Genomic DNA, 25,774 nt, shown 5'->3' on the forward strand with positions numbered 1-25,774 from the left:
ACATACCACTGCATACATATTATTTAGAACTATAAAGATGAATGCTATAAGAAATAGTTGAAAGTGGTTATATCTGGGAGTGCGAAAAAGAGCCAGGTGACCACATTTTTGTGTATAATCTGTTTATTAATTAGGGCACAAAGAGAAATCAAATTTATTCTTTCTCACCAATTAACATTTAAATCATGTTCTGCTCCTGAGAAAAAACTTAGAACAGATTCTACAACTTTACTAGTCACTCTTAGATAAATCAGAAGTTTTTGGGTCGCTTTTAAGCTTTAAAGATTTTAGCCCCATCTAATAAAAACAACTCCAGTCTGGATTTATGTATTATCACAGCTTCATATTAAAAGTTAATATTTTTCCCTTCCTTCAACTTGAGCCGGATTCAGGCTGAAGTGGCAAAGGACATGGTTGGTTTCTTCTCTTTTCCTTCCTTATTTCTTCCTATACTCTCCAGTTGTTGCATCTGACTGTTCTAGGATAGGCCCAAGGAGAGAGGATTGCTTTGGAGGGAACAAGGGCCTAGCTTTGCACGGCCCATATAATTGTGATCTTGCATTGGTGCCCCCTGAATGTGTTGTAGTTCCTTTCATGTGAGAAAGTCTTTCCTTTGCTTGTGTATTCCTGTCTTGGCTCCCCGATCTGATAATTTACCTGCTCTGTTTGGTCCTTCCTTCCATCTGTGAAGCCCTCTTGGATAGGATCCCTTTGAATACAAACTTAAGCTAGCTCCCTCTCCCTTGGGGTCCATATCAGGCCCCAAAAGCATGGGATTGTGCCTTTGCTTGTCATGGAGGGGCAGCTCAATTCCAAGCAGACCTATTATTCCAGCTATAGTCTTCACCTTTAGCTTCTTTTGGGGAGAATCATATGCCAGTCGTATGTTCCCTAGACTTCGGGGAGACATGATTTGTGCTTCAGGAGGTCTCTTTGAAGCCCTTTCCCTTGTTTAAGGTTCAGGGTAAGTGCACCAATCCCTCTTCCAGGAGGAAATGTTTCAGGCATCAACAGCTTTCTCCATACAATCTCTTCTCTTGGTTTCTGGCTTTGTCCACCTCTCTTGGAGTGGCTGATGGGCTCATGTTGCTCTAATTGATATCACAGTCACTTAACATGGCTTTCATCAATGGTCTAGCACAGTACTTTTCACACATTTGTGGGGAATATATTTTTTTAAAATTTCTAATCCATCACATGTCTACACACAAACCTTTGATACATGACTGGTATTCAACGCACATCTTAGATGACTCACTAAGTGAATTCAGCAGCATCCAAAAAGATTTGTTCAGCAGGGCAGGTCTACTGACTGGTTGCATTTCTAGGGCAATGTCGGATTATTCCATAAGTTTCTAAATACTCCCAATTTCTGTATTTATGTTGAAACGAACGAGTAATAACAGTTCTCAGACTGGCACCAGTCCATGGACGTATTTTGAATTGTAGTATCCTAGCACTTTCCTTTAGGATTGGGGAATAGTCGCATTTATTGAATTGTTCCTGGCCTTTGGGGGCATCAGCTGAACCAGACCAAAAAGTTATAGTTTAATATCCTATTATAATTAGAATAGGTCTTCATTAATTCTACATACATCTATTATATGTCTGCTCTGTGTCACAGATCCTATAAAAATACATCTTTTTTTTTTTTTTTAAAGATGACCAGTCAGGGGATCTTAACCCTTGGCTTGGTGTTGTCAGCACCACGCTCAACCAGTGAGCTAACCAGCCATCCCTATATAGGATCCAAACCTGTGGCCTTGGTATTATCAGCACCACACTCTCCCGAGTGAGCCATGGGCCGGCCCCCCAAAATACATCTTTTACTCTAGAAAGGAGAGAGAGATAATAAACAAATGACTAAATATATATTATGTTAGGAGGTGATAAGTGGTAAGACAAAAAATGCTTTAGGTAAGGGGGAAGATAATGTTGGGAGGTGGGATGGTGGGCTGCATTTTATATTATGCAGTCATGGAATGACAGAGCCATGAATCTGTGTAAGAGCCTTTTAGGTCAAGTGCTGAAAAGCATTTGGCATTATTTGCTTTGTAATTTATGGACATGTTTTACTTTGGTAAAAATAGAAGTCAATTTTAAAGATGGGGAAAAATGAATTGGAAATGAGGACATGGAGAGCGCATTTGTAAATTACTCTTTAAAAGAGTTTGTCTAAGAAGGGACTGAGGAATTTAGGGAGTAAGCTAGGAGGGTGTAGGACTCAGAAAGTTCTTTCTTATGATGGGAGACATTTGAGATGTTTTAGAGAGAAGAAAAGGGGCCTTTCCTGGGCCTGGACAGAATGAAGGTGAAGGTAAGGGCAGAAACAGATACATTTTGGGGTAGGTAGAGGTTGCTAAATAGGAAGAGTGCTGAGGGCCCACTTGATGTTAGATACTTGTACATCTATCGAGGGATCATCTGCCTGGCTGAGTGAATTTTTAAAAAGCAGGTTTCAGGAGTTTAGGAGTAGGAGTTAAGGTGAATATTTTAACAGATTTAAGACAGAGGGTGGAATTGACAACTTTAGAGAAGGTGGCCGGGATATCGATGTCAAGAGATTGCTTGAAAGGATGCATCACGAGGCCAGAGAAGAAAGAACAGGATATCTTGATGGCAGTAACAGATCTGACCAGGAAGAAAGAGGATTGGAGGTCTGGATTAGTTTGAAAAGTAGTAAGAGAACTGGAGAGCCAGAAATTGGAGGTCACATTTTTGGATTGAAGCCTCTGAAACAAGAGGCTTCAGAGTTGGTTCAGTTCCAGGTGATGTCATCATCCAGAATGGGGTGATGGAGTGGCTGGCAGAAGAGGAGAGAAGGTGAAGGTTTTTGAGTTCAGGAGGTTAGAAACCTTTATGGCTGAGCTGTTGGATGGCTCACTCATATGAATGTGAAGATCGTCCTGGGTAATGACCACAATCAAAGTGGAGAAGAAGCAGTGAGTCAGATACCAAAGTCTTCAGTGAATGAGGGCATGTGGTCAGACGTTAGAGAGTGACAATTCAGGGTGTGGGGGGAAGAATAGCACTGGACGATAACTTGGACCTCAGAGAGGGGCAGTCCTTTGATAGGACATGCAGGAGAGGGAGCAGGCTCTGCTGGATGGATGCACAGGTGCAGAGAGCAGGCACTTCGTACTTGTGCAATGGTTAAAGTAAGACAAGCAGTGGAGATGGTGCTTTCTGTGAGGAGGTAGAGCTTGCTGACAATGAAATAAAGATTCCAAAGGGTATCTAGAAAGAGTTGGCAAGGAGGGCAGCAGAGGAGGAGGTACAGAGTAGCAGCAGGATGATAGTCTTTGAGAGTTGCCCATGGGGCTTGAGTTTGGGGCATTATACAAGCATGGCAAGGACAAGGTCGTGGTGGGTGAGTTCACCTGTGCTAAGATCCCAGCAGCTCTACGGGTAGAACTCAGGGGTTACCAGAGGCAGCCATGTGTCATCCACACCAGAAGTTTGCAGCCTTTGCTTCTAGCCAGGTGGTGTGTCCTTTAGACAGTCTAATCATGAGCTCTTCAAAGGCCTTTTGGAATGACTAAGACCTACTCACATATTACTGATTCCAAAATTAGAAGTTTGGAAATTGAGGGCCGGCCCGGTGGCGCACTGCTGTGGTTTGCCGCTTGGGAAGCGCGGCGGCGCTCCCGCCGAGGGTTCGGATCCCACATACAGACCGGTTCCCGCTCACTGGCTGAGCGAGGCGCGGGAGCAACACCGAGGGCTGCGATCCCGTTGCCAGTCCCGGTCCGGTACAGGGGCGACACTGAGGGTTGCGATCCGTTGCCGGACACGGAAAAAAAAAAAAAAAAAAGAAGTTTGGAAATTGAACTTTAAAAATATTTTGTAATTAAATGACTACAAAATATGTAATTATTTCAAATGGGAAGTTGCAGTTCAACTTTTATATGATTGTACATAAATGAAATTTAAAATCACAGAAAAATATTTTTAATGACATTTATTATTTAAATAATAAAAGCCTTTTCAAACATTTAATGGAAAATGTATTGAATGTGTCTGATCATATGTGTAATGTGATATGCATGGATCCTGTAAAAGAGTGCCTGGGCCCTGTGAACATTTTATTTATTTATTTATTTATTTATTTATTTATTTATTTATTTATTTATTTATTTATTTATTTATTTATTTATTTATTTATTTATTTATTTATTTATTTATTTATTTATTTATTTATTTATTTATTTATTTATTTATTTATTTATTTATTTATTTATTTATTTATTTATTTATTTATTTATTTATTTATTTATTTATTTATTTATTTATTTATTTATTTATTTATTTATTTATTTATTTATTTATTTATTTATTTATTTATTTATTTATTTATTTATTTATTTATTTATTTATTTATTTATTTATTTATTTATTTATTTATTTATTTCCTTTTTGTCTTTTTTACTGACTGGTAACGGGATCGCAACCCTCAGTGTCGCGCCCGTACCGGGGACCGGCAACGGGATCGCAACCCTCGGTGTTGCACCCGCACCTCGCTCAGCCAGTGAGCGGGAGCCGGTCTCCACATGGGATCCGAACCCTTGGCAGGAGCGCCACCGCACTCCCAAGCGGCGCACTCTCCAGTGCGCCACCGGGCCGGCCCCCTGTGAACATTTTAAAACATCTCTGGCTTGGGTTCTAAACAGAACCTTAGGAGTTGTTCAGAAGCTACGTATTTGTGTGCAGTTGAAGATGGTGTTAGTAAAAATAACCAGGCCTCCAATATGAACCTGTTCAGGTGTTTGGGAAGGGGATCCACTATGCTGAGGAATCTCCCTCTCAGGGGCATTCATTTTGGCATCTACCTTTAGTGATTTGGAGGCCTAATTTTATGATTTCTTCAAGATCTCTTTACTGTCACAGGATTTAAGGTGAGGGGGGGAATGAGAAAGGTATTCTTCAGTATCATGTAGTCAAGAATACAGAATTTGGAGTTTTAAGGCATAGATTTCAACTGGAACAATCACTTCATCTCTTTGAGCCATAGTTTTCTCTTATGTGGAACAAGAATGATAGCAGTATATACTTCATTGGATTGTTGCAGGGATTAAATGAGATAATATTTTTGACAAGGCTTTATGAGCTGTAAAATGCCCTACAAATGTAGTTATGATTGACAGGGGTTTAGGGTGGCATGGCGGTGATTAAGAGGGATGAAATGAAAGTAAGATGCGAGGTCCATGACACTCCTATCATTGACCCATGCAGCACTTGAATTTATTTTATCTGTCTGTTCATCCATCTATTGATCCCTGTCTATCTGTCTATCTATATGATAACGACCCACAACCCCCCATTCAGAACAAAAGTTAGGATCTTGGCAGTAAACTACATCTAACCATATGGCCTCTCTCTTGCTATCTGCCTGAGTCTCCCTACTCAAGGTGACAATCATTCTGAAACGTGTTTCATTACTCTTTTGTTTCTCTTTTCACAGAGTTTTGCTGCATCTCTGTGTATTCTTAAAAAGCTTATATTTTGAAATTTTAGTTGTTTTTAGCTTAATAAAAAAAGTTATCATACTTTATGTAATTTGGAACTCACATTTTTCACCTAATATTATATTGCTAATATTCAACCATTTTTTTGGATATCACTGTAGTTTGCTGATTTTGACTTCTGTGTGAATGTACCACCGTTTGTTCAGTCACTCTCTTGCACATGGGCATTTGTTTCCAGGTCTTTTATTTATATAAGTGCTACTCTACATTTTCTGGTTCATGCATGTGCAAGAGTTTCTCTTGGGTATGCCTAGTGGAATTGCTGGATCATAGGGTGTACATGAAAGTCCAGCTTTAGGAGGTAATGTCAAACTGTTTTTCAAAATACTCGTACCCATTTAAACTTTCATCGGCCATATCTAAGTGGGCATGAGGAGCCATGTTCTTTTCAACATGTAGTATTGTAAGACTTTAACAATTTTTGCTATTTGAATGTATGAAATCTGTTAATCTCATAGTGTATTTGATTTGTTTTATCCTGATCAAATAATGATGCCAAACATCTTTCCTTGTTTATTAACCATATGTGTTTTCTCTTCTGCATAATGTTTCTTTATTTCATTTGCCCTTTTTCTTGTTTGGTTCTTTAGGCTTTTCTTACTGATTTGTATGAGTTCTTTATATATTCTACACTCTCTGTGTTTTAATTTATAGTATTATATTTTTCATTGCTTGGTTATTTTTGATAATCTCTTGTTCCTAATGTCTACTTTTGATACACTTTCCCTCTTCTTTAAGGTATAATTAACATACCTGAAGTTTTCATCTATGGGTTTGTATCTATGTATGTTGTTTCTGTAGTTTAACTAGTGGGAACTTGTTTCATTGTATGTTTTATGACTTTTTATCATGAGCTTATGTTTGATTGAACTTTATCTATGTTAATTTTTGAGGCTTGAATGGAAGGTACATTTCTCCAGAGAGGATCTTTTATTTTTGCCAGGCTTCTATTAATCCAGGGAACTCTAAAATAAATTCTCAGCTTCAGTTTTTCATACCATCTAGGTTTTGTGAACTTGGGCCACAAAATGCACATGAGAACTAGACTGTGGTTATGAAGGTTTTTTTTCCTACTCCGTCCAGCCTCAAGCTTGAGACAGGCACGTGTCCTTGCTATTTCAGGGCATTCTTGTTTTATTTTTCCAGTTTATACTTTCCCTGGCTTTATTTGAGGTTTTTCAATCAGACTCCCTTCGTTTTGTCTTCTGTTGCCTGAGCAGAGCTTGGCCATGAAAGAAAGCTTTAGGTTACAGGTGGTCAGTATAACATTTCCGTATTTGTGTTTCTGCTTTTCTATCTCTCTATCCTCCAAGGATTTTCCTTACTTTCTTTCCACTTCACTGATGCATTAAAAACTATATTATTGTTATTTTATCCAGTATTTTTAGATATTGTGCAGTAGGAAGTCTCGTTTAGAATGTCCAATCTGCAATATATCTGAGAAATCCTTGCCTCATTTTGAATGACTAAAGAGGCTCCCTAAAATGGGTCCTCTCAGATCACAGCTATGTGTACCCCCAAGTTCTAGCTTCTACCCCTAGAGCCACTAAAAGTTAAAAAATCTGGCTTGCCAGTTAGCTCAGTTGATCATTAGTGTGTGGTGCTGATAACGTCAAGGCCCAGGGTTTTATCCCTGTACCAGCCAGCTCCCAAAAAAAAAAAAAAAATCTGGACATCATTGTCAAATCAGCTGTTTTCTTCCAGGACATTGCTTTTAGTTCTTATTTCTAGTATAATTTCATTTCTGTGTAGGACTGTGCAGTACATTTAGCAAATTGTTCTTCATCTCTTAATCTTAAAGCAGATGACACAGCACCTTCATTTCCCGCAGATGGTAGAATTCACATTCACGTAGAGTAGGGAGTATTGTAGTGACTCACGTATTTTCACGTCTCAAATTTCTGTACATATTTGTCATTTCAGTTAAGCCAAATTGACTTCCTAATTGCACAATGTTTTGTTGCAATTTGGATTCGAACATAAAACCTCAAATAGAAAAAATATTGATATAATATTTTTATGATAGAAATCAGATAAATTATGAAACAGCAATTGTGGTTGTCAAATTATTTTATTTTGCTGTTGATTTACTTTATTCATTGATTTTTATTTAGTGTTTTTGATAATGAACAACTTTCTAAACAATGTTGTAGTCTAAAATACACTATTTTTTAAAGGGGAGAGTGAGTTATGGGATTAGGAGAGGATTTTTTTTGTTTTCTTTCTAACGTGCTACACTTAGTACCTTATATCTCTAATTCATTAGCCTTTAAACTTAGTTTAGGGTAAATATATAAACAGGCTTTTTATAAGTTTGAAGATAAAAAATTAAAGATTTGGAATTTGGACATCAAAAGAACTTTAGAAATGATGGATTCGTGATCATTTAGGGACCTCAAAAATCATCCAGCCTGGGTCAGTTTGAGGAAATAAGGCCCAGAAAGGTGACCTGAGATGCCAAACATTCTATATCCAGTTACTTTCAGAGCTACAATTGAAAACAAGACCTTGTAGTTGAATACACTCTCTTCTGTGCTATATTGTTTCCCTGTTTATAAGTTATGTATAGCTAAGCATTTTTAATTTTTTATACCTATAAATTAAAAAATATTTCTATTTATATGTTTTGTAAATTGAACTGACTCCCCATGTTTAAAATTAATTTAGAAAACCCACACATTTTATGTTTTTTTTTTTTTTTCCTTTTTGTCTTTTTTCGTGTCCGGCAACGGGATCGCAAACCTCGGTGTTGCGCCCGCACCTCGCTCAGCCAGTGAGCGGGAACCGGTCTGTATGTGGGATCCGAACCCTCGGCGGGAGCGCCACCACGCTCCCAAGCGGTGCACTGTAGCAGTGTGCCACCGGGCCGGCCCACATTTTATGTTTTTTAAAAAACTACAGAATAATCTTTGGAATTTATGGGCACATTAAGCAGGCAACATAGATTTCTCAAGTGTATTTCTAGAGCATGGGTAATCACCATGACTCCAGGCAAACTCATCTCTCAGAGCAAAAGAATCAGGAAGTCTGACATTTCAGACATTTCAGGATACTAGGGAAGTGAAAAATAGCTTTTTCTGAAACCAGAATGCTGCTTTTTATAAACAAGTGGCTATCATTATTTCCTGTTTTTTTAATCCTATTAAAAACTGTTTTGGAACTTCATTAGCTAGTGCTCTGTAGCTCCAGAGATAACCATAAATGAGACTGTAAAAGAAATGAAGATATAAAGACACACAGGCATTTTACATCAACAGCGTTTTTATTAATGCTAATTAATAATAATGGTATCTACCATTTCTTAAGCACTTCCTGTGAGCAAGTCACTGTGCTAGTCAATGGGCAGATAAATATTAAATTAATATTTAATCCCTAATCATTAGCAACCCTAGGAGCTAGATTTTCTTTGTAGATTAGAGAACCAAAGCTCAGAAAGCTTAAGTAACTTGTCCAAAATCACATTGCAAATAAGTGGTGAAGCTGGGCCAGGAGGCACATAGCTCTGCCAGACTCCAGGCCTGCGTCTAACCTCAGTTCTCTGTTAACTCCCAGTTACCTAGCTGAGAACACTTTCATTTCTGATGAATGCTTTGAAGGGTTTCACTGTGAGCCATAAGCTCAACTCACTTAACTGTAGGTTGTGCTTTAAATCTCTTGTTCCAGAATAAGCTTGAGGGCAAGTGTACAGGCAATGATTGTGGGGGGAAGGAAGATAAATAGGAAGAAACAAATATTTATTGAAGGAACTCAGTATTTATGAGTACTTCTATGTGGTAGGCAGTGCAGGTGCTTTTGCAAAACTCATTTAGTATTCATTTTTCCATTCTGCAAATATTTTCTGAGCACCTATTATAGGTTTGTCACTGTGCTACGAACTAGGAACGCAGCAGTGAACAAAACAGAATTCTGTAGTCCTGGAGCTTATTTTCCAGTGAGGAAGACAGGCAACAAGCATATTAACAGGTAAATATATAATATATTAGGTGGCATAGTGCTGGAGGGAAATTGAAGCATGGTAAGAGGGAGAGTGATGGGGGAGGGTAAAGTTATATAAGGTTGTTAGGGAAGAATTTTCCTTAAAAAGGTGACATTTGAGCACATCATTAGGGACAGATTCTGAGGCCTTGTAGGTTTCAGTATAGGCTTTGGATTTTACCCTGAGTGAAGTGGGAGACATGGGAGAGTTTAGAACACACGTGTGATATACTCTGACTTATGTTTTTAAGGACTCAATCTAGCTTCTATGTGGACAATAGACTGTTGGGGACAAGGAGAGAAGCGATAAGATGAGTTGGGAAACATTTTGCAATAATTGTCCAGGCAAGAGGTAAATGTGGCTTGGAATAAGAACTGCATAGCTCCAGGGCCGGCCCGGTGGTGCACTGGAGAGTGTGCCGCTTGGGAGTGCAGTGGCGCTCCCGCCGAGGGTTCGGATCCCATGTGGAGACCGGTTCCCGCTCACTGGCTGCGTGCGGTACGGGCGCGACACCAAGGGTTGCGATCCCGTTACCGGTCAGTAAAAAAGGAAAAAAAAAAAAAAAGAACTGCATAGCTCCAGGGCCGGCCCGGTGGTGCACTGGAGAGTGTGCCGCTTGGGAGTGCAGTGGCGCTCCCGCCGAGGGTTCGGATCCCATGTGGAGACCGGTTCCCGCTCACTGGCTGCGTGCGGTACGGGCGCGACACCAAGGGTTGCGATCCCGTTACCGGTCAGTAAAAAAGGAAAAAAAAAAAAAAAAAAAAAAAAAAAAAAAAAAAAAAAAGAACTGCATAGCTCTTATTTATTGAATGCTTATTATGTACTTTATGTATATCATTCCTAATCATTTCAGTAATTCAATTGAATTTAGCTATCCCTGTGTAGCAGATAATAGGAGTAAAAAGCTCCCAGTGGCTTAGGTATTGTGTAAGGCTACACAGTCATGCCTGTAGGAGCTCTCTGTTAAATTGACCATTTTGGCACAGCACTTTACAATGACAGCCATCGTTTAAGGTGTCCTTCTGTATGCTGGATTTAGTCTTAACTGCATTGAATATATTACTCTTATCTATATAACAACTCTGATGGGTAGTTATTCTTCCTATTTTTAGATGAGGAATCCAAGGTTTACAGAAGTTGTGACTTAGGACTTGAAACAAAGCCACATAGCCAGTAAATGGTAGAACTGGGAATTGAAGCCCTGTCCTCTGATTTGAAGCCTTTGATCTTCCAGCCATACCTTGACACCTCACAGAATTCTTCCTTTAATCCTCATTCTGCCATGAAGAATTTTATCTGTGGGACCCCTACTTAATTATGGGAAGGGGAAGAATTTACAGAATTGTAAAAAATTTTACTCTTTTTCACGTTTCTGTCTTTTTCTCCCCTTGGCTTTGATTGCCTTCAGATGATCCACACAATCCTTTTGGAGAAAATTGCCTGATAAGTTACTAATAGCTTAAGATGTTTTTACATATTTTATTATCCCTCCTGAAAGTCTTTCCATTTTACAAGCCTGTCACAGTGAGAGGATATTGAAGGGTGACTCTCTAATGGGAGCATTTTAGACATTGTGGCACCAGTTTTTGGTAGCAGATCTTCTGATTCCCATCAGATCACATCCAAGTTTATAGTTTCCCTGGAGAATCAGGAAGGCAGGTGAGAAGATAAGGCCATCTGTCTGTGTGACTCTACAGAGCAGTAATGATGAACTTTTACTCTGAACTAGGGAAGCAGAGGGGTGGATTGTCACAATTAAATTAAAAGCCTGTGCTGTGGGCTGTATATCTCTTGAGTAATATTCTGTATTGGGCCAGACTGTGTTTCTGTTCGGATGGAGACTCATTTGACTTCTTGAATCTCTTTCTCTCTCTTTTTTTTGTTAAAGGCTTGTAATCCTTGAATCTGTCTCTGTGATGGTCAGAAAAGACTCCAGAAAAAATTGTGAAGTAGGCGAAATTTATCTTTCTTTACCTCCAGGATCCTGTGTTCCCTTTTCCTTTAATCAGAACATTTCTTAAGGACATAGTCTGATGCCCTTATTCATATTAAAATATAAATGACTAAATCAACTTAATGTTTTTCATCCATAGGAAGCTTGATTAGAAATAAAGTGCTTTAAACCAAAAGAATGAATCCTTGTTACTAGAATCTTAGGCAGCAATGTGCAAGTGATGTTAAGGGAGGTGGAGATTTTTTTTCAAGTCCTTAACATGATATACTTTTTGGTAATATAACTATTATCACTGCTGTTTTAAGTACTCTATACCTGGTTTTCATTTTATCTTTTTCTTTTAGAATGAAATGTTATGAAAACGTATTGAGTATTATGTGCCAAGCAGACATCTTATTAGAAGCTTTATATACATTATCTCATTTTAATATGTCTAACATTCAGCAAAGTAGGTGTGGTTATCCACATTTAGAATATGAGCAAGTCAGAGAGGTTAAATAACTTCCAATGGTAGTATGGGTCGTTAATTATGGAGCTGCTGGAGGAAGCACTGTGGCTTTCTAACAGCCTGGTAAAAGTCCTGCATATTCTTTCTTTCCATAAAATTATAAAATGTGAATTATAGCAGGTGTATCTACTTTCTGAAATATAGTAAAGGTGAGTCATAAACCTCTTAAAAAGTAATGTGGTAGCCAGTTGCATTAGTTACCGTTCAACAGAGAAACAGAACCAATAGGATATACAATACTGTTTATCACACACACACACACACACACACACACACACACACACACACACACACACACACACAGATTTATTTATTTTAAGGAATTTGCTCATGCAATTGTGGGGCTGGCAGTTCTGAAATCTGTAGGACAGACTAGCAAGCTGGAAATTCAGGTAAAAGTTGATGTTGCAGCCTTGAGTCTAAATTCTGCATGGCCTCAGGCTGGAAACTCAGGCGGGGCTTCTACATTACGGTATTGAGAAAAATTCGTTTTTTGGGGAAACTTTGCTTTTACTTTGGGGAATTTTAAACTTTTGCTTTTTAAGTTAAAACTTTTAACTTTTAAACTTTTGCTTTTTTAAGGCTTTTTATTGATTGTAGGAGGCCCACCCACACTACGAAGGATAATTTGCTTTACTTGAAGTCTACCGATTTAAATATTAATCAAATCTAAAAAAAAAAGTTACACCAGGAAAACTGGTATAAGCTGACACTGTACCAGGACATTTACATTTATAATCATTATTTAATTTAATCTTTACAAAGTTCCTAAGAGGACTGTACCATTATCGTCTTGATTTTACAGATAAGGAAACTGAGACAGCGGGAAGTTAAATAACTTGTTACAGGTCATATAGCTAGTGAGTGATACAGCTGTGATTTGAATATAGACATCATGACTCCAGAAACTGAGCTCTTACCCTACTCAAATTGCTGTCTGTACAGAGAGACCATATATGTCAAATGTATATGGATGAGGAAAAAGCTTCCTATACAGTACTTTTTACTGAAAAGTGGGGAAAATTTGATATATAGAATTCTTTGCTCTGTGCACATAAAAACATTCAATTATATAAATGGTCTATTATATATACATCTTGTATATAACATGCATATATATTATACATATATATATTGTGTGTATATATTTATATACACACACATATAGATATACCCTACTATAAATTCTTTGTTTTTACCAATAATATTTGTATGGTATTAATTTGAAAATATAACTCTTTTAAATGTGTTCTTAAATTGGTCACTATAAAAATGAGGATAAAAAGTGGCAAAGATTGGTAAGCAACAAAATATGTGGTTAAAAATAAAAGAGATAAAGAACTTTAAAAAATAAAAAATAAAAAAATACTTTCACAGAAACATCTACGCCAGTGTTTTACCAAAAACATGGTACCATGGCCTAGCCAAATGACATATAAAATAAACCATCACACCAATAAATAAAGATTTTCATTGAATAGATTTTTGGAGATACCTGGATAATTCACCTGCTACTCCAGCTGTTTCCTGTGCTGTGGACACAGACACAGGGCAAGTTCAAGAGGAGAATGAAGTGGGCACAAAGGAACATCTATTTGTATATTCTATGGTGTGTGTGTGCTTTTCTGATAGAAGTCATCATATTGTTTCCTGCACACAGACACACATTTAAAAAAATTCCTCTTTGTTTTATGTTATTGTTGGAGGAAGCTATTAGACTGGCTGAGAAAGCCCCTGTTGAGAAAGGGAGGGGAAAAAACCCTCAGGCAGTATTTCAGGGTCGGGAGGACAGCTGGGGAGGAAGGTCAGGGGACTGGAATTCTCACAAATCATACATGCACATCATGACTTAGGAGGAGGGGGGTGGGGCTGCAAAGCCAGAGCACAGGATTATGCCTGTGAGAGAGCCCTGCAGTGGGTACTGTGAAAGAATGAGTGAATTCACTTTATAAGGTCAGTGGGAACAGTTTACCTATTGCTTAATAGACAATTAGAAGTCGTAGAAGAAATATGGGTATTGTTATTTTTATGTTTTTAAGTAGAATAACATCATGGCTCATAAAATGTTACGAGCAATATGAGTAAATGGCATGTCTGTTCTGTTCTCCAGTACAACTCCTGTGTGAAAGGGGAGAAGGGACAGGATGGTTTATACACTCTTGCTCTCTGTGTGTATGAGAAAAAGGACTGAGGAGGCTCAGTAACACTTTGTTACCTGCATGCTATGACCTCAGAAAATGCTTGCATGACACTAACCAGCTGCAGCTTCTCCAAGGAGCAGGTTTCCACCGGTCGCTCACTGCAGCACTGTGGGCCAGGACTGGAGTTGGAGAGAAACTCAGATCTCTTGGAGGTTGGTGTCTAGTCAGCCTTAAACTAGTCTGAGTCAACATGCACTAGGTGGCTTATAAGAAAGAGCCCCTACATCTGGAGCTCTCCTTGTGTGACTTGCCTGGAACCGACTTGTTTCCCCCTGCTCATCTCTGGCCCCCCACTATTGCAGTTCTGCCTAAATTCCCACCTTCACACTCTTTTGTCATAAACGACCTTAGCTTCTTACCCAGTCAGCCACAGCCTAGCCTTCCTCTAGCTTTCTTTTTCTAGTCTCTAAATATTTCTCCAATCCACCCTCTCTTTTCCATCCCTAGTATCACTGATACACTGTAAGCTGTCATCATTTGTGCTAGACTGTAGCAATAACTGCTGACTAAGCTTGTCTGAGTTTGAGCCCTCTTCAGTCCTTTCTACCTCTGTCAGAATCAGCCATCTATAAGGGAAAGCTACTTATAACCCTTCAGCAACAACCCAGCTCCTACAAGATCAAGTCCAGGCTCTAGCATTGCATAGATCTCCATCTGCCAGCATTTCCTCAGCCTTCTGTGCTGCCACTTACGCTTTATGCTTTTTAAGCACCTTGTGCTTTTTCCACTTCACATTCTTGGATACTGGTTGGATGACTGATAGATATCAACATCCTTACCTCCCTCTCCCCAGTATCATTTTTTGTTGGTTTGTTTTGCTGTCCAGTACAGGGATTGAACCTGGACCTTGGTGTTATCAGCAGCACACTCTAACCAGCTGAGCTAACCTGCCCCCAGTGTCTTCTTATTTGTTACTTTATTACCTGTTTTGTAATAAGGTGGCAATAAGCAAGCAAGCAAATACATTCCCTTCTTCCCTGATTCTGGAACAATTCAAAGCAGACTTATAATGAAAAATGATGCTGGGGAAAGGAGGAGTTGTAGGAGGAGGTAACTGCTGTGGTGATCCTGTTGGTGGGCTCTGTGTTTGTGTGCATGTGCTAGTGCATGAGAGTGTGTGAGAGGGAGAGAGTCCAAGACGGAGTAAGAGACAGATAGACATACAAACACTCAGGGCCTTTTTAGCCCCAGTTGGCAGAGCTTCCTCTTTGAATCTCTACTCACATCGGACCCAGCTGCTGAAGCCAAGCTGCCAAGCCCCTGAATTCATTCAACAGACATTCGTCAGGGGCTCACTCCTAAGAACTGGAACCTTAAAGTAGGTAAGAGGCAGTCACTGCCCACACAGTGAGTTTGAATCTTAGTCTATAAACTCTGGTGTAGATCTGTCACTGTATTAATTAGTCTGTTTCTGTTGCTTATAACAAAGTAACTGGAACTGGGTGATTATAAAGAAAATGAAATTTATTGCTTACAATTTCAGAGGCTGGGAAGTCCAAAAGTCCAGGGAACACTTATGGTGAGGGCTTTCTTGCTGGTGACGGTGACCCAGGAGTCTCACATGGCAGAAAATAGCAGAGAGAGCGATAGTTCCTCATTCACATTCCTTTTAAAGCCCACAGAACTATGCCCCTGGTCACCATTTTTAATCCATTCACTATGACATGATCCTACAATCTAATCATCTCTTCAAGGCCCCACCTTTCAGTTATGGTAATAGGACTTCCCACCCTCTTAACAACGTCACAATGGAGACCAAGCCTCCAACACAGTAAACTTTTGTGGGGACCCAATTTGGGGGATAATCCATAATAATAATTATCCATAATAATCATTTTCTCTTTTTTTCAACTCAACTCAGGTTCTGACTCCCAGATCCCCGTTGCACCAGGCCTGCTGCTCCTATTTCCTTCACCTCAGAGTCGTGTTAAGGTTCTGGGATCCTATAATATGCCAGGTGTCAGCAAATGGAAGGGGATATTTGTGCCTCCAGGTTATGCTGACATGCCCCCTGTGACTGCCCCTTAGGTCCCTTCAGACTGCTTCTGGGTTATTCTCATTCTGTAGGGATCTTTTCAAAAGTTAACCCTGTGTGGTCTGTCCCCCTAGATATACCAGGCAGCCATCTCTCTCTGGGTCCTTTTCTGAGATTCAAGAAGTCTCCTGCTCCAGGACCACAGGTGCTTCCTCTGGTTCAATGGGGCTTTTTTTTTTTTTTTTTTTTAAGGCTAGGGAATGTCTTTTTCTTCAGAGACCTCTGCCCCTTTCTACAACCCTAACCTCAATAGATTTAGGCTTGTGGAAAGTAAAAGCCAGGCATCCTTGCGGGCTGCTTCTGCTTCCTGCCTTGTCACATAGCTTCCCCTAAGGGTAAATCAAGGAAAGGACAGCTCCAGATTTCCTCTGAAAGAGAGATCTATTGCAAAGACAAAATGAAACCTAGGGTAGCCCTTAGTGCAGGTGTAGAGGCTTTGAGCCACATAGTTGTTTCCAGTGCATCTCAGGTGTTCTGAGATGGGGACATGCAGCACATCTTAGGGAAAATCCAAATACTAGTAAAGGAAATTTGGAATGCACTTAGTGTTTGTTCTCCAGAGGGGAGGATGCAGTTGGATTCGTTTGCCGCCATGCGATATGAAGCATCCCAGCTGAGCAGTTTTCCACCAAGCCAGCTCAGAGGCAGTGGACCTCCTTGTGTCCAGTAACTGACCCCTGGTCCTGATCAGGTGTGGCTTATGGTAGCAGAATTGTTTTTACTTAATGGATATGGAACAGCCCTGCTTTCCTCAGAAGGGGGCAGTGGAGTGCCAGGTGCTTAAAGTTTCATAGACTTTGTTTCTGTGCAAAAATAAAAGCTATTATTTTTAATGAAGAAGTAATTCTTCCACTTAATTTAAGTAGTAACCATTTGAAGTGAGAGAATACTATGTAAAGGCAATTATCAGAAGCAATTTTCTGAAGTCTCATTAATGAAGACAGGTAATGAAAATGGAAACATAAAGAAGGTATAAAGACATAACCTTGCTTATGCGTCAACAGGGAGGAATTGAATGTCTGTAACTGCTTTTTAAAAAAATACTGATGTGTTTGTCTAAGTTCTTGTTGTTGTCTCTAGCAATAGAGACAATGAATTTAAAATAAACAAAAAACCCTCTGAATTTGAAAGAAAAGAAAGAAATGTGTTGGAAAGATACAGGGGCCTCCCAAAGAAGTGAAGGTTTAATAACAAAGCTTGGGAAGGATAGATATGGGAACTTCATGGGCTTCTAGTCTCTGTGTCTTTGTTTCAAATTTCCTGGAGTGGCAATCATATTGGCCTAACTGCATTATCCCTGGATCAAATAGGTGTGAATAGGCAATATCACCTAATAGCTGAAATTTACTAATGCGTCCTACATGTTGGGCATTGCTCAACTCTAGGCACTTTTCACATGTTATTTATTCTGCCACTATAACCCTGTGTATTAGGTACCATGATGTTTCCCATTTCTCAGAAGAGAAAACCAAAGCCCAAAGAAGCCAAGCAATTTTCCCAAGGTCATATAGCTTTTACCCAACATTCAGTCTTTGGCATAACATGCACATATCTTTAACCTTCTGACTAGACAGCACAGACAGTAGTTGGGATTTTGTCTCTGCAGAGGTCCCGTACTAATACCTTAGGACCCACGTGAGTGATCCCAGCCCACATCTTTCTTCCAACAGAAGTCATAGTGATATCCTGGCTATGAAGTACTTGAAACCAAAGTCTCTCCGTGACAAAGGAGGGGTGGGAGACATGTGTGGGAGCAGGTTGACCATTGGGGAAGGAGCAAAAACCAGTGGGGAGTCAGCAGCAGTAGTGATGGGTGGGTGGGTCCAGCTAGATTAATGGGGATCATGAGCCACATCTACACGAATCATACAGTTCTCTTCCATTTCCTGGGCAGGTGGATGTTAACCTGGGTTCTTGGGGATAGAGCAGAGTGAGATGAGAAAAATGGCGTCACCTCTTTTTTTTGTTTGATATCCACTTAACTGAAATATTTTGATAGCCTTCTTTTTGTTTTGCTTTGTCCCCTTTTCTTCATTTTTCTCATTTAAAAAAATTTCATCCGCATTCTGTTGATTACCATTATCCCTATCTCCCTCCCTCTGTCTTTACTCTCTGAATACAACAATGTCACCCATCCCTTAATTTATGCCACAGGCCCCAAACTCGGATGCCTACAGGGGCCAGGTATCATAAATCAATAAAGTGGGTCAGGTAAGGACTGTGTCAGACTGCACATGTTCTTTCTGTAAATGGGAACTAGGCCCAATGTTCCACATCTGAATTTTCATGTGAAATTTCTCAAATTTTAGATATTTGCCATTAATTGTTTTTGAAAATGGGTAAGCCATCCACAGTGCACCTACATGATGGCTCTATCAGCAGTCAACAGTTTTGGGTAGGATATTCTTAGAAGAGAAAGGGAGGTGGAGAACACCTGCATCTCCATCCTGACTTCTGAAGGGACTACAGATGCTCCAGTCTGTTTGACTCAGCCTCTCTCTCTGAATTGACTTTATACTACCAACCATATTGTTATGTATATATTTATATTTTTTCATTGGAAGACATATTATTAAGCATAATAAGATAAGATGATGGTATTTAATTATAAGTTGGCTATTTTATCATCTCTGCTCTCCCTGCTAGATTTCAAGCTCCTTCAGGAAAGAAGCCTGTGGGTGCTTGGGACATATTTTTAATTGATTGACATAGATAAACATCTATTTAAAATATAAGACTAAGTGTTTTCAAGTTAAAGATATATTTTCAGTATTTGAGTTTATCTGCCTAAGTGTTTTTGTTTTGTGGGACTATTTTCAGAGATATATTTGCTTTTCTTTTAGGTAAGTTATTTAATATGTCCTTTCTCTGTTTAGAAAGACTATTTGTAGATACTCAAGTGCAAATTAGTTCTTGATGTCTTTATTTCCATTATTTTAATATGGTTGGATTAAGGTGAACTTGCAAAAAAAAAAAAGATGTCTGTGACATTTTTGAAAGATTTTTACAACTTCAGAAAAATTCGGTATTTTGATACTTAACATAGTTTTTAAAGTTTTGTAATCTATTTGGGAAGATTTGTGGAGTTGTGGGAGTACATAGGACCACAGAGTAAGTGGAGGCTTGATCCCTTGGAGTAGGAGGATGCTCACTACATACAAAGCAGTCCTTGTGATGGTTTTTCCTTATTTTGAACTGACATCTGTCTCCTGGTCATATCTGTGCTTTGTGGCTAGTACTGAATCCAGAACAAGTCTAATCCTTTTGGGCTTCTCAAATATATGTAAGATCTTTGAGGGCTTTGAGCATGTTATATGTGCTTGTAGTGCCTGGGACCACAATTTAGGGCTTTTAATGACATGAAGTCAAGAGCTTTGGAGTCAAAAGGACCCATATGGAAATTCTGGTTGTACTGACAGAATGATTGTGGACAAGTTACTTAAGCTCTCTAAACATGTGCTTCCTTTTTGGATTGCAATGATTATTAAATAAGATAGTAAGTGAAAATGCTTAGTATAGTCCCTGATTATAGTCACTCAATAAGAGATGCATCTGGTTAGACTATACTGGTTAAATTGAAAGAATGAAGTCTTGCAGAATGTCTCAGTGCTCCTACTGGGAACTGAAATTAATATGTTGAAAAGATGTGTGCATTCCCATGGTCACTGCAGCATATTCACAATAGCCAAGATATGGAATCAACCTAAGTGTCCATCAATGGTTGAATAGATAAGAAAATGTGGTATATATACACAGTGGACTACTATTCAGCCTTAAAAAAAAAAGGAAATGAATCTTTGATAGTTACCTTATATAGCTGTGAGAGAGGCCACACAGCTAGAGGAAAACGATATTTGAAATTTTCTCCCTTCTGTGTCCCATCGGCAAGCTCAGTTTCTCCAGAAATATAGTGCCAAGGAATGCTCCAACCAGTGCACAATCATTATATTGTGCTGGAATTCCATTGTTCTTTTATAGGCTGATGAACTTTTTCCACCTAAAAAGAAACCTTTGACTTCCTTAATTCTTTGCCTGAGGCCTCCTCCCTTGAGTCAGAACCAAGCAATAACCCTCCAGGTTCCCCTCCCTCTGATCTCCCCTTCCTCTCTAGCTCCACCCAGGTTCCTCTGCCTGTCAGTGTTAAGGGCTCCTGTAAATCTCCCCCCAGAGGAGGGACTCGGAGCCAGCTGAGGCCTCATCAATCCAGCCTTACCACTTAAAGATGATTTCCAGATGAGAGACTAAATAACAGCTATTTATTTGATGAAGGATTACTTGAATTTGTTTAAGTAGTTTTGAACATGTTTTTAACTAAGGCAAGCATAAAGTCTCCAAAGTTTTCATATCTCATTTTCTCTTCAATGGGTTAAACACACTTTCTTACATTTTTTCTTAACTGTTTTCTTCTAAACGTATTTATTTGTGTTAGAGGCTGTTTTCCCTTGGATCTCTGAAATCAGATAATGTGCTCTTGCTTTTTGACTTCTTTCTAAATAAAAAATGAGTATATAAGGATAATCTTGGGCCATACCATGTATATTTGTACAGCATATAAGAAGTTAGTATTTATACTTAACCTAATTAAGGGGATTAAAAACAAAATTAGATATTCAATTTTTCTAAATTTTGATGTCTTTTTCTGTTTTATAAAATATCAAAAATTATGTGATATCAAACCGACCTGTGTTCACAGAAGAATTTCTTTTATATCTTTCTGTCTAAAATTAGACATAGGATTGAGGCAAGCAGATCACCTTTCTATGGTGACTTGTTGACATAGGCTACTGCTTCTGATGCTTCTCTAAGTGTTTATGAAGAAATGCTATGAGAAATTACTTAGATCGAAACTATCGCTATGTCCTTGCAACCTGAGAATCTTGATCTTATGAGACCAGCCCTAGACTAAGCAGCACTTTAAAAAACTGAAAAAGACCTTGCTATGTATTTCCCCTCATTCTTCTTTTGACAATATTCAGATTTACAGAAAAGCTGAAAGAATAGTCCAATGAATACTTTTTATTGATCTATTGTCACATTTACTAGTTCTCTCTGTTTTTATTGAAACAATTGGAAGTAAGTGCATACATCATAAATTTCTTTAGCTTGCATCTCCTAAGAATAAGGACACTTTCCTACATAAACATACCATTATCACACCTTTAAAAATTAACAATAATTTTCTGTCATCTAATACACTATTCATGTTCAGATTTTCCTAATCGTCTCAAAAATGTCTTTTTAGCTTTCAGAAAAAATCAATCCAGTATCCAATCAAGGTTCTTGAATTTGTTATGTCTCTTTTGTCTTTTATTTGTCTTTTTTTTTTTGGTGGTTGGCTGGTTCTGTGACTTTGGTTTTATGAGGCTGTGCTGTAACCAGCTGAGCTACTAGACCAGCCTCTCTTTTGTCTTTTAAAATCTAGAATAGTCGCCCTTTTGGGATGTGTATGTTTTATGACACTGATCTTTTTGAAGAATCTAGAACAGTTATTTTGTAGAATGCCCCATAATCAGGATTTGTCTAATTGTTTCCTCATGTGCTTTTAATTTATTTTTTATTTTTGTAAATGTTTGGAAATATATATAAAGAAATGTGCATAAATGATAAGTGTGTGCGTTTGTGAAAGTTTACTCTCTAGCCTCTGGGATTCTAAAAGTCTGGCTATTGTATAAACCCTTATCTCTGCACTTGTTTTTCCATTAACTTTAGATAATGCCTAATGCCAAGACAATTAATTTCCTGGCACTTTCTTCCAGATCAGGGTGCTAAGGCTGGGCAACATCCAATTTAGGCAGTTCCATTGTACTTATCTCAGATCCCCCACCGGGGTTTCTATTAAAGAAGTTATTGTTCAGTCAGTTCCCCTTCTAAAAATATTGCATTATGTAATTATCCTGGCTTTAGGAGGTTTGGGTTGTTTTTATACCATGTGAATGAATTGGCAATTAGGATAGTCAGTTTAAAGCCTTTGGTGATCTAATTCAATTGTTAAAACTTTTTTAATAACTGGGTAGTAGAAAACACAGTACAGGGTTTTTGTTTTTTGTTTTGTTTTTTCCCCCACAATCTGGTGTTTTTTGGGTTGTAGAGCTTCAACATCAGTCTAGAGATGGTTCATGGTCCTTTATAAAAAAGAGGCCAAATGTTAAAAATATGATCCAGGCCAACTTTATCTTTACTACCCTGATTACCCTTTCCCCTCTTTGGTATGCTTACTCTAGCTCTTTCCTGTTTCTCTTGTTCTCAACATACATGCCAAGTGGTGATGACAAATGATGGTGTGAATTGGGGTCTTAACCTGGGGTCAATGGGTCAGTGAGTCCCATACAATTATATGCAGAGTTTGCGTGTATTTGTTTATGTACTTTGTTCTGGAGAGAGGTTTCTATAGATTTCATTAACTTTTCAGGGGTGTCCATGAGCCCAAAATGGTATAGTTATTTTTCATAGAGTCTTTGATATTTTTTATGACCCTTGACATATTATCTTTTTCTTTTTGATAATATTTTTGTGTATTTGTGTTGCATTAAAAAATTAGGAGGAATAAAATTAAATCTATTTATAATGTTAGTCGTTACCCAGAAATAACCACCATTTACATATTGGTAAGAGTCTGTCTGTCTATCTGTCTATCTACCTACGTAGCTAGCTATGTGTTTGTCTATCCATTTACATATAAACACACATGTACACACATAGATATTTTAAGGAGTCATTCTATATGAATTCTTTCCTCTTTGCTAAATGGAGATTGAGTACATTTTTAATTGCTGCAGACCAGCCATGGTATGGATATACTATAATTTATTTAACCAGTCCCCTACTGATGGACATAGATATTTGTATCTTAACATGAATCAAACCTATGGCAACAAGAGTAGAACAATAGATAGGAACCAGGGGCTTTTGCTGGTCACAGGAGCCCTCTTCCTTTGTCCTACCCTTCCAAGCCTTACATCAAAGGTTAGGCTCTGGACTTTGGGTCAGAGAACATGTTTGTTTTTCCCAAAACAAACAAAAGAGAACCGCACTCTTGCACTTTTTCCTCTAACCCCTAAGATAGTGACATGATTTGGCAAATCATTTCAAATCAATAAAGAATATAGTTTTATAGGATTGATTCACTTTAAAGCAGTTTTATTTGAATTCATTATCAATTTTCAGGGCTCAAATAGGCCTAATTTTGTATAGTTTACCTTATATTAAAAAAAGGTTTATGAAAAATTTTGTGGAAAAAAATGTAATGCTTTAATTGTTAAAATGCTTGAATCATGCCGGGAGAGACTTTGCCGTATATAATTTCCATATGATTTCTCTCAGTTTGAGTGTGTATATATGTGTGCCTGTGTGTGGAGTGTGTGTTTTCCTATGATATATTGCTGAAAGAGGTGTTGCTGATTGTCTTTTCTTTCTTCTCTCTCTTATCTGTTTACCAATGACAATACCAGATTAGAGGCTGCACCAGTCAACACCCTTGGGTCTAGGGCAGTAACTGTTCCCATCTGGCTACATGTGATTAATGGTGTTTATGTCATGGCATAAATTACATTTTGTTGTTCAATCAGCTGAGACTCTGGTCATTAAAAAAATTTACTCTGTAAAAACCAATAATCAGTGGTTTTGGAAGGAAGAAGTTCTTTAACAGTTATTCCCCAAGTCTGTGTGTAAAGATAAACAATCAAATTACCATACTCACGAAAATAGTGCAGGAAGCAAGAAATATAATCTCATAGATAAAGAATGACCTTAAATAAGGACAGGTAGGAAGCCATTTTAAGGGAGACAGAAAGCAACCAAAGAAATCCAATACCCTTTTTAAAGTCTATAAGAATGTCACCCTTTTACACAGAGCCAGCCAGTAACAAAACCTCAGAGAGCTCAAGATGAATTCTCAGCAAAGCAGGGAAAATAAATTGGGTTGATAATGGCATACTGTGACTGACTTAATGCCACTCAAAACTCTCTATGGACTGTAGCTACAATACAGAAAATCAATTTTATTTACTTATTTGCCTCAAGTTTGCCTAATACCTTACTGTCACTAAGAAAATATACAAAACCCAAATAAATAAATAAAATTAGCCAAAGCAATGAAATTTCAAATAGAATAAAATGGAAGACTGCTTTTTTTTTTTGGAAAGAATAGAGCTAGAGATAAATCTTACATGCTTCACTTTGCCGGCAATATCGTGTGAACTGTTGAAGTGATGATGTTGACCATGTGTAGCCACGTGCCCGAATAGACTGAGGTAAGCCCAGTCATCCTGATTCAATTGCAGTTGATTTCATGTACCTTGGGTGAGTGCTTTGGGATGTTGCTCAGCAGCCTGTTCGTGCAGCAGTTGCTTTTGTGAGCAGCCCAGTGTTTTGGCTCAAATTGGAGCACGCTTCACTGATTACTGCCTGTAACTTGCTTCTTAGGAATCTGTGGCTGCAACTTAACATTTCAGGAATTCAAGTTATACCTGTTTTGCATCTTTGCCCGTAGCCTCAGCAAGGTGGAATTGTCAGTGAGAAAGTGAAAACTTCCCTTTGAAACTTTATTTTATTTATAACCCTGTTCATAGCACAGATGGCCAGCATCCTTGTTTTGTTAGTAAGCCAGTGGCTCTCTAAATCATTACACATATAACTCAAGAAAGAATGAAGGAATAATGTCTTGTGCCTTTTCCCTCTGTGGAAGATTTAACCCTTTTACACGAGATATGACCCTGCAGATTTGCTCCTGCTAGATGAAGGGAGCACTGGCCTTCAGGCGAAGTGCTTTGGTAAAAGCATCATGTTTCTCATTTCACTGTGTAATGACTGGAAGTTGGGAAGAGCTCTGTTTCCTGTCATGGCACTGCATCATTCTCATTTACATTATTGGCAGCTGTTACTTTGCTAGAAGTTTAAATGATCTCAAGAACTCTAAACTGAGTTCAGATGTTTGTTTATTGGCGCTGCCTTGAGCTTCTGAAAACAGTCTTTTGTGTGCTCCTAGTCTTAAGAAAAGGCTGTTCTCAGAATTGCCCTTCCTCCCTCCTTGCTCTTTGCTGGGAAACTGCTTTAGTCTAATGAAGAAAATTAAATAACGAGGACAAGGGGCTTGAAACTGGTCAGAAAGGGGTCTCCAGTGGTGAGGCGACTTGAAACGGAAAGGAGTTGGGACCCAACATCCTGCATTTGTGCTTTGTTTTTGAAACTTCAAGTTAGTTGCATTAATGAATTAACCAGCAGTCTAGTAATGGAAAATGTTTCTCCTGTCCTGGTGGGGGAGCCAAATACTATAGATTTGTAACAGGAAGACTGTTGATTCTGGCTTCATTGTTGGGCCAGTCATTTGTGAGCTGGTGGTCGGACCGCAGGCCACACACTCCCTCTGTGCAAATCTTCATGTATTGGAACTGCCTGGGTATTGTTTCTACTATCCGAGACGTGGCCAAGAAAACATGGTGAGCCCTGGGTTTTATTTTTTTTATGTGTGTATATCCCCTCAGCTTTGAGGATGGTGCAAGATGCCAGACCCAGTTTGGGGGCGAGGAGGGGTTTCTGTTTAAATCGATGAACATATGTGAGTATTTTGCTGTTAATGC

At 38.6% G+C, this 25,774-nt stretch overlaps 1 protein-coding gene across 1 annotated transcript in view; it reads left to right on the top strand.

Moving 5' to 3' along the window:
* DST (dystonin) overlaps positions 1–25,774 on the top strand; it is a 447,950-nt gene that overhangs the window by 57,793 nt on the left and 364,383 nt on the right.

This window comes from Galeopterus variegatus, unplaced genomic scaffold (assembly GCF_000696425.1).
Source record: "Galeopterus variegatus unplaced genomic scaffold, G_variegatus-3.0.2 Scaffold763, whole genome shotgun sequence".
Classification (NCBI taxonomy): domain Eukaryota; kingdom Metazoa; phylum Chordata; class Mammalia; order Dermoptera; family Cynocephalidae; genus Galeopterus; species Galeopterus variegatus.